General features: G+C 46.5%; 1 long non-coding RNA gene across 1 annotated transcript; it reads right to left on the bottom strand.

Moving 5' to 3' along the window:
* Positions 1–6,844: 6,844 nt before the first annotated feature.
* On the bottom strand, positions 6,845–9,557 carry LOC120322651. Its single transcript, XR_005562474.1, has 2 exons — positions 8,782–9,557; positions 6,845–7,102 (listed from the first exon to the last, which is right to left on the bottom strand). It is a non-coding gene; the product is annotated as an uncharacterized LOC120322651 (long non-coding RNA).
* Positions 9,558–9,950: the final 393 nt, after the last annotated feature.

The raw sequence follows: 9,950 nt of genomic DNA on the forward strand, positions 1-9,950 counted from the left end.
GATTTGATGATTAAATTGGGAATCAACTTGGAAATAGCAGAACGAAAATTGTAAGTACAAATCTATGCCCTTACGGCAGAAGACGAGAAAAGGATCAGTCCAGAGGTTTGGTACACCCCTGAGACTGTTGGAAAATTGAATATTGAACCCCTTGAGATATCTGTGAGAGATCCAGAGAAACCTATTAGAAAAAAACAATATCCTATCCCTCATGAAGGAAAAATTGGCCTTAAACCCACAGTGGAGAGATTACTAGCACAAGGACTGTTGGAACCGTGCATGTCACCTCATAACACGCCCATCCTACCTGTAAAGAAACCTGATGGGTCTTACAGACTAGTGCAAGATTTGAGAGAGGTGAACAAACACACAGTAACGAGGTTTCCAGTAGTCGCAAATCCATATACATTACTAAGCCAAATCTCTCCAGAACACCAGTGGTACAGTGTGATTGACCTGAAGGATGCTTTTTGGACCTGTCCCCTCAAAGTGGAGAGTAGGAATTACTTCGCCTTTGAGTGGGAGGACCCTGACACTCATAGAAAGCAACAGTTAAGATGGACAGTTTTACCCCAGGGGTTTACTGAATCCCCAAACCTGTTTGGGCAAGCTTTAGAGCAGCTATTAGAGTCATTCAAACCTCGTGAAGGAACAGTTTTGGTGCAGTATGTAGATGATCTGTTGATAGCTGGAAAAGACGCCGAAACTGTGAGAAAGTATCAGACTGCTGAATTTCTTAGGTCAAAAGGGTCTGAAAGTGTCCAAATCTAAATTGCAATTTACAGAAGAAAAGGTGAAATATCTAGGACACTGGTTAAGTAAGGGATGTAAAGGACTGGATCCTGATAGAGTGAGAGGAATATTGTCTTTACCTCTGCCTAAGAATAAGAGACGAATTAGGCAAATTCTGGGTCTATTGGGGTCTTACAGGCAGTGGATAGAAAATTACAGCAACAAGGTAAAGTTTCTGTATGAAAAGCTAACTAAAGAAGGACTAGTGAAATAGAGCGATGAGGATGAAAGCAGATTAGGCAGATTGAAAGAAGATCTAGCAAATGCCCCTGTATTAAGCCTCCCAGACACCAGAAAACTGTTCTATTTGTTTGTGAATGTAGAAGATGGAACAGCTTACGGAGTTTTAATACAGGAATGGGCTGAACATAAGAAACCTATTGGCTACTTTTCCAAAATCTTAGATCCAGTTAGTAGGGGGTGGCCCACCTGTCTACAAGCGACAGTTGATACTGCTCTGTTGGTGGAAGAAGCAGCTAAGGTGACCTTTGGAGGAGAATTGAAAGTGTACACCCCACATGATATTCGGGGAGTATTGAAACAAAGAGCAGAGAAGTGGTTAACAGATAGCTGATTACTGAAATATGAAAGTATCCTGCTCAATACGTCTAAACTAGAGCTGGAAGTAACACACTTGCAAAACCCAGCTCAGTTTTTATGTGGAGAACCTCATGGAGATTTAGTGCATAACTGTACACAGGTTATTAGCCTCCAGACTAAAATCAGGGAAGATCTTGAAGAAGAAGAACTGGATGTGGGTGAAAAGCTCTATATAGACGGCTCATCTAGAGTTATAGACAGAAAGTCAGGGTATGCAATAGTTGATGGAATCACATTTAGGGTTAGGGAAGCTGGACCTTTAAGTAATACATGGTCGGCCCAAGTGTGTGAGTTATACGCTCTATTGAGATCTCTGCAGTTGTTAGATGGAAAGGTAGGGACCATATTTACTGATTCAAAATACGCCCTTGGAGTGGTCCACACTTTCGGTAAGATATGGGAGGAACGTGGACTGATAAATGCACAAAGCAAGGAGTTGGTTCACGAGAATCTAATTCGAGAAGTCCTAAAAGCTCTGAGAGGACCAAAGCAGATTGCAGTGGTACATGTTCGAGGTCATCAGAGGGGATTAAAAGTTGCAGTGAGAGGAAATAACTTGGCTGATGCTGAAGCAAAGAGGGCAGCCTTGCTGGTAACGACTGATCAAGAACTAGAAAGCAAAGAAGTTTTGAAACGTTTTAGTAGTCAGGAGAAGGAAAAGTTGTTGCAAGTTGGAGCAAGGGAAGAGAATGGTAAATGGTTATTGTCAGATGGTAGAGAAGTAGTCCCAAAAGGTCTAGCTCATAAGGTGATGAGTAGGTTGCATGAACAGACCCACTGGGGTACTCAGGCCCTAGTGGATCAGTTCGAGAACAAGTATGTGTGCATTGGAGTTTATGGTATAGCCAAAAAGGTCTTAGAAGGGTGCTTAACTTGTAAGAAGGTGAATAGAGGGCAGTTGAGAGAGAAAATTAAAGGAGGAAGAGAATTAGCAAAAAGATCATTTGAAAAGATCCAGGCTGACTTTACAGAATTGCCAAAGGTGAGAAGATATCAGTACTTATTGGTGTTAGTGGACCATTTACACACTTTGTTGAAGTCTTTCCTACTGCTCGATGCACAGCCAAAGTCGTAATCAAAATCTTGTTAGAAGAAATTATCCCCAGATATGGTATAGTCACAGTAATAGACTCTGATAGAGGAACCCACTTCACCTCCAGAATAATTAAAGAGACCACGGAGTTATTTGGAACCAAGTGGGAGTATCATGCCCCTTGGCACCCACAGAGCTCGGGGCGAGTGGAGAGAATGAATGGAGAGATAAAGAAACACTTAACCAAATTGATGTTAGAGACAAAAACGAACTGGGTGAAGTGCCTTCCTCTGGCACTCTTGCATATTAGAACACAACCCCGAATGGACACAGGAATTTCTCCATTCGAGATGATGTACGGTATGCCCTATGAATTTGGAACTCCCCTAGATAACCCAAAAGTTGAAGATGCTTTCCTCAAGGAGTATATTGTTGAACTGATGAAAAGGAGACAAGAGTTAAGAAAAAGGGGACTTGTAACTCAGAGACCACCTTTAGATATGTCCATTCATAGGTTTCAGCCAGGTGATAAAGTACTAATTAAAACTTGGAAGGAGACCTCATTAACTCCACGTTGGAAGGGGCCTTTTGTTGTTCTCCTCACTACAGACACTGCCGTTCGGACAGCTGAGCGAGGGTGGACCCACGGGTCTGGAGTCAAAGGGCCGATAAGAGACTCTGAGTGGACTGTGACTTCTACCCCCGGAGACCTGCGAATGAGAATCAGGAAGGTGCTGCCAGCAGATGAACCCTAATGAGGATATAGTAAGACCCAACTTATACACTTTCTTCCAGGTACCCCAAGGACAGACAGTAAGGAAAGTACATTTCGCCTCCTGGAATTTGGAAGGGATACCTGAACAGACTGGAGGCTCAGGATTGTATAAAGTAGCAGGAACACAAATTGTTCTTCCTCTTTGTTGTGAGGTGGAAACGGACATACCAGAGGGACGTAATCCACACGGAATACCTTGTATCAAACATCCTGAGTCTACTCATTATAGCTGGCTGGTGTGTAAATGCAGAAAGTGTGGAAGAGAGTGGCGCTGTGTTTCAATTAAGGGACAATCCTATTGCATAAGATGTAGAACGGGTTCTACAGAATCAATTAGGGAACAATTGGCGAATGCAGAAATTATAAAGGCATTCTGTGGTTGGGAGTGGCTTGTCCCAAAGACTTGGGAAATATACGAAACTAATTGGAACAAAGCACTAACAGAGTTGTGCCGTACCAGATTCTCTTGGAAACTAGCAAAGCCAAGTCGGAGAAGGTATATGGAATTGCTAGGATTGATTGATAGAATTCAAAATCTTGAAGTAAATGAGTCTCATCCTGAATCAGTAGAACGAAATTAAGAAAAACTGAGTTAGTCCCCTGAAGGCTAACGCTGCTGTCAAGAAGAGTCACAAACCTCATTGTTCCCTGCACAGGAACAGACGAAGGGAGACAGAGGGATAGAACGTGTGGGGAAAGTTAGCTCAGAGCAGTTACCACTGAAGAAAAGGAAAAGAGACCCAATTCAAAATGGAACAGAATCTGGTACTGATCATTACCGTAATAACTTTAACAAGCCCTCTGGAGAACACCCACCAACCTTTTGAATGGACCTTGACCCGATCAGGAGACTCAAAAATCATCCGAAAGGTGATAACTGCGATTGGTCCTAAATTTAATGTGACAGTTTGCGATCTCCTAATGGCTAATATACCACAGGAATGTGGAAAGGGAGGTGGAAAACCATCAATCACAGTAAACAACGGGGCCACATTGGTGTCCAAACTCCAATCCAGGAAAGTCCTATTGTAACTATCCTGGACACTATCACTGTGGATACTGGGGCTGTGAGACCATTGCCACTGCTCGGAGACCTGAAAGACCAGATAAATATTTGAAAGTACAATGGGGACCTCCACATTGTGAGCCTCCTGCACTTGGAGGGTTAGTGACTCCGTATGAGACATCAAATTGCGAATACCTGCAAATACAGGTCATGAATCATGAAGACCGAGGGTGGTTGACTGGAAAAACTTGGGGAGTGAGGTTGGATAGACTTTCCACAGATCCAGGTACATATGTAACTATAAGAAAACAGCCATTAACTATGTATTCTCAATTACTAGGACCTAATTTAGAAATAAAGAAACCTAGAGATAATGACCAAGGAAAAGAAAAGGTAAACAAAGTCCCTGCTGACCCAGTACCACCAGAATCTAAAAGTGCCCAAATTTCTCGTACCAGATCACCTGAAAAGGTAAAGATATCACCAGGAGAAACAGAATCGTTGTTGAGTATGATAGAAGCACCTTATAAAGCTATAAATTATACTGAACCTGAAATGACCGAGTCTTGTTGGTTGTGCTACAATGTAAGACCTCCTTTCTACGAAGGAGTGGGGTTAAACCTCACTTTTAACTTGAGCCAGGAGGATAACCCTCATCAATGTAGATGGGGTGAGAAGAAAATAGGACTCACCAGGTTACAAGTTAGTGGACAAGGAACATGTATTGGAAATGTCCCTCCAGATAGCAACGAATTATGTGGTACCAAAATGGATAAAATAAAAGGAGAAGGGAATAAATGGGCTATACCACATCAAGGTGGATGGTGGATATGTTCCAAGACTGGTCTAATTCCATGTGTGTTTCTACCTGCATTTGATAAGAGTGACGAGTTCTGTGTACAGATAACTGTACTGCCTCGCATGCTGTATCGCTCCGAGGAGTCTGTTCTCAAGTATTGGGAAGTGAATAAGCATAAAATTAAAAAATGAGAACCAATAAGTGTAACCATTGCTATGATCCTGGGGTTGGGGGCCACAGGTGCTGGAGTTGCATCCCTGGTGCAACATAGTCAAGGATTGACTGCTCTGAGAGCAGCAGTGGATGAAGATCTAGACAGGATCGAGAAGTCTATTTCATATTTAGAGACTTCTCTCAATTCCCTTTCGGAAATAGTTTTGCAAAATAGACGAGGGCTGGACTTGCTGGACAACAGGGAGGTCTGTGTGTAGCCCTGGGAGAAGAGTGTTGTTTTTACGCAAATCACTCAGGAGTTATTAAAGAATCCATGGCTAAGTTGTGCAAAGGGATAATACAGAGGAAGAAAGAGAAAGAGACTCCACAAAGCTGGCTGGATGACTGACATAGTCAGTCTCCTTGGCTGACAACTATAGTTTCAACCCTCGCAGTTCCCTTGATGATGTTGTTCGCCACCCTGACCTTTGGCCCATGTATTTTTAATAGAGTTGTGAATTTTGTTAAGAGTAGAATTGACACCGTACAATTAATGACAGTAAAACAGCAGTGTGAAGATATGAGTGGAAAATCCTCAAGTGAGGATCAAGCCTCTCTTTTAGAAGTGGTCAGAGAAGCAGTGATTGAATTTGACCAGTAAATTTATGAGGAAATCAGAAGGGGGGAATTGTTATAGGTAATCATAGAGTAAATCTGCTGATCAAAATTGAAGGAGTTAATAAAGTTATTATGTTATTATTAAGTGCCTTGTTGTAATCACAAGTTCAAGTGTTATGTAGTAACTAACCATAAGATCTGTAAGCTGCAGACTAACAAACCACAACACAACGATGACTTGGCATATTGTCTTATGCTGTTCTGAAAGTGTTTGCTCTGAGTATATTAATAGAAAGCAATATGGAGACAAACACGAGGAATCAGGCTGATCAACCGTCACCCCGGTGGAAATTTCCAGCACACGGCCTATGGAGATTATGGACCCCTGGACTATTGGTTGGTGCCCCCAGTAACAGGACAGGCCCGCGAACGGAGGAACCAACCTGGAACGAGCCCGCGAAAGAGGAACCACACAGGACTTAGCCCACGAAACCACAAACCAATGGACTAATGACGTGACACTGGGGGAGGTGGCTGAAAGAGGGTATAAGAAGTGCTCTTTTTCGTTCCCCTTTTGCGGACTGCGGCAGGAACAAGGGGTTTCCTCTGGTCACCCGGCTGGCCGTTTTTGCTTATTTGTGGCTTTAATAAATTCGTTATTCCTTGCAACCTAAATTTATAGCCGCTTACTTATCACATAAAACCTCCTCCCTGGAGCACAAACCGGGCCATTTGCAGTGGGACCTGCTGGGGGAGCTGCCCTGGTCCCCGTGGCTCTGCTCTCTGGGGACAGGGAGCCTTTGGGGACTCTCTCACAAGCCACCCCCACTCATGTCCTGCTGGTCACCCAGGTGGCCCTGGCAGTGCTTGGGAACATGACTGGGATGGGGGGTGTGCCCACCCGTGCCAGCAGGGAAGGGCACAAGTTCCAGGGGGGATGTCCAGGGAGACAGGACACTGCAGAGGAAGGGCCTGGGGGGTGCAGAGTGACAATAGAGAGGGGAGGGCGGATCTTTGGCATCCCCTCCTCTGCTTGCTTCAGGCTTCAAGAAGACACCACAGGAGAAATCCCATGGAGAAATATTTATTGATCAAAGACTATTAAAAGCCTCAGAAACAGGGGGGAAAACGTCCTTCCTGGGGGACACCAGTCCAAGGAAGCTCCTGGTTTCTGTCCAGGCAGGAGCAGGTGCCCGTGGGCTCCAGGGGGTCAATGCAGATAAAATCACTGGGGGGGCTCCTTCAGCAGCAGCATTTAATGCATTTGGACAGGCCAGGGACCATCTCCATGTCCTGCACAGAAGGGCTTCACCCTCCTCAGGATCCCTGAGTGACACAATGACACCAAAACCCAGGAATGACAGAGCAGCTGCACCCACTAACTTGGATTTTTCCTTTTTCAAATGTCATTTAACTCACTAAATCCATCTCTTGCCTAGGAATGGTACAGCACAGTCAGGCACATAAAGAAATGGAAGGGCCAACACCCATTTACCAATTCCAAATTTTAATGCTTGAAAGAAAGGCCCATTTTCCTTTTGCCCTGTGCCACCACCAACAGGAATCGTTTCTGACTAAATTGTCCTTTCCTCTTATTTCAAACCCAACACGCCACTCCAGGATCTCCCAAGACATCCATTTTCTCCCTCCCAGTGTCCATGGAGCAGAGGTTCAGCTGGGGATGACACCTCCGGGCCCTCCCACACACCTTCCAAGGGCAGGAGCCTTCCTGCCTGGCCGGGAGCCCTGGGGGGAGTCCAGGCTGTGGCAGCTCCTGTTTGTCCCTTCCCCACGCACATTCCAAATCCCTGCTCTCACACTAAACCCTCCAAAGCTTTCCAAACCCAAATCCTTTCTTCTGCTCCTCTCTCACTGGGACCATTTCTGCCTCCTTCCCCTGCAGCTGGAGGAACCTCCCCAGCTGCTGCTGCTCCCTGGCATCAAACCACACCTTCCCAAACCCTGACTATTGCTCAGTTCAAAGAACAAATCTAGAGATTTCAGTTCACTTCTCTTTTCTCTGACAAAACAACAGCAACTGAAAAACCGTATTATAATCCACAAACTGAATCTCTAATTCACTAATCACTAATTGAAGATCGGCACAATTAACACAAATCCAACCCCTGCAAACACTAAAGCTGACACTAAAGAATGCTCTGAACACACAATCCCAGCTTAACAGCTGCTGTGGCAATTTACCTTCCTTCAAATATTTCATGTGCACCAAATGCTTTAAAATGCACACAAGAACAAACTACTGCATTTAACACTCTACAACAAGTGAATTTTTTCTTTTTTATATCTATTATGGGCATCCCCGAGTCAGACAGGATTCTAATACTATAACACACACTCCCAGTAACACACACTCCCCAAACACTTCACTTTCTCCAGCACTGACCATTGGGTTTGACAAACACAGTTCCCTGAGCAAAGCCCTCCCCAAAGCAGCTCTATGGGCAAGAGCTCTGTGTGTGACTGATCTGTGGGCAAAGCACACCTGGGGCCTGGAACCCACCCCCTGACCCACACCTGGGGCCTGGAACCCACCCCCTGACCCACACCTGGGGCCTGGAACCCACCCCCTGAACCACACCTGGAACCTGGAACCCACCCCCTGACCCACACCTGGGGCCTGGAACCCACCCCCTGACCCACACCTGGGGCCTGGAACCCACCCCCTGACCCACACCTGGGGCCTGGAACCCACCCCCTGAACCACACCTGGGGCCTGGAACCCACCCCCTGAACTACACCTGGGGCCTGGAACCCACCCCCTGAACCACACCTGGGGCATGGAACCCACCCCTCTCACTTAGTCAGTAGTGATTTCTTCTCATAAGCCAAATATCATACTCCTTCTTTTACAGTTCTATCATCACTTTCACAACCCAATTCTATTCTATTCTGTTCTAGAGCTCCATTTCTAGGATGCTTAGGTATACCTTTTCTATGCTCAGCAATGCCTTAATAAAATTCCAGGGATCTTGCTTTGAACTCACCAGATCCAGGGACTGAGATCTCCCAGAAGAATATTTTCACTGCTCGCTGGAGTCCTCAGGGTCCCGGAATCCCTGGAGGGTCGACAGCATTGTCCCACCTGGCTCACCAAGAATTGTCCCTGAAAAGCGTTGGGAAGAAATGAAACCCTCCAACGCCCCTGGGAAGTGTTGGTGAGCCAGGCACTGCTTTGTTCTGGCTCCCAGAGACAGGGAGCCAATCGTTCCAGCCACGCCTGTCCCTTTCCAGACTTTTCACACATTTATACATTTGAACAAACAAACAAATTAATGTTCATTGCTTCTAATTTACCCCAATTAATGAACTAAGGAATTATCTTCATTAATTAAGACTCTAATCAGTATTCTATCCTTAACTGGCTAATTTGGTCCACTTTCTTTGGTCCTCTTAGCACTCCTCCTCAGACACAGAGTCTCCAACTCTCAGACTGCAATGTCTTTGTTAATCCCCTCTGGACCTTCTGGTTCCTCCAACATGTCCTTGAAGGACCAGGAATTTAAGATCCCAGATGTCCAATCTTCAGCTCCCTCGGGCTTTGTTTATGGAAGCTCATCAGAGCCAGTGCAGAGAAACTCCAAGTTTGGGTGCTTTAAAGATCAAAGCGACAAGAGCCCGTGAAAAGAAACCCGGTCAACTGCTGCCACTGACTACAATTTGAGGCAAGTTGGATCATTTCCAACAAGACCAACCCCCACCGCGGGGGGGGACCCCGCATCCCCCCGCCCACCGCCGGGGCTCTGCCGGGAACCGCCACCGGGACACCCCTAAAACCAAATCACCTCCCGCGGACCCCCCACGATCCCCACAAGGGGCATTTGCGGCTCAGCTTTGGAGTCCTCCCAGCTCCAAATGTCTTCCCCTGCAAAGAACCCCCTTTCCTGCAGCCCCACCCCCAAAGCAGTGCTCAGCCAATCCGAGCGCGCAGCGCTGATGACTCATCAGTTGCCAGCCAGACCCGCAGCGCCCAGCGCTCCCCCCGGACCCCCCCAGGGTCCCCCCTCGGCCCCAGCGCCGCCCGGGACGGGAATTTGGGCAAAGGGGAGGTGGGGGGTGCCCAGGCCGGGCCCCCCCGCGCCGTCCCGGCCGTGGCGGCTGCGGCGGGGGCCGAGTGCGGGCGGGAGCGGCCAAGAGCCCAGCGCTGCCCCATCCC

Source organism: Pipra filicauda, unplaced genomic scaffold (assembly GCF_003945595.2).
Source record: "Pipra filicauda isolate LSUMZ 115617 unplaced genomic scaffold, ASM394559v2 scaffold1033_size35647_pilon, whole genome shotgun sequence".
Lineage (NCBI taxonomy): Eukaryota > Metazoa > Chordata > Aves > Passeriformes > Pipridae > Pipra > Pipra filicauda.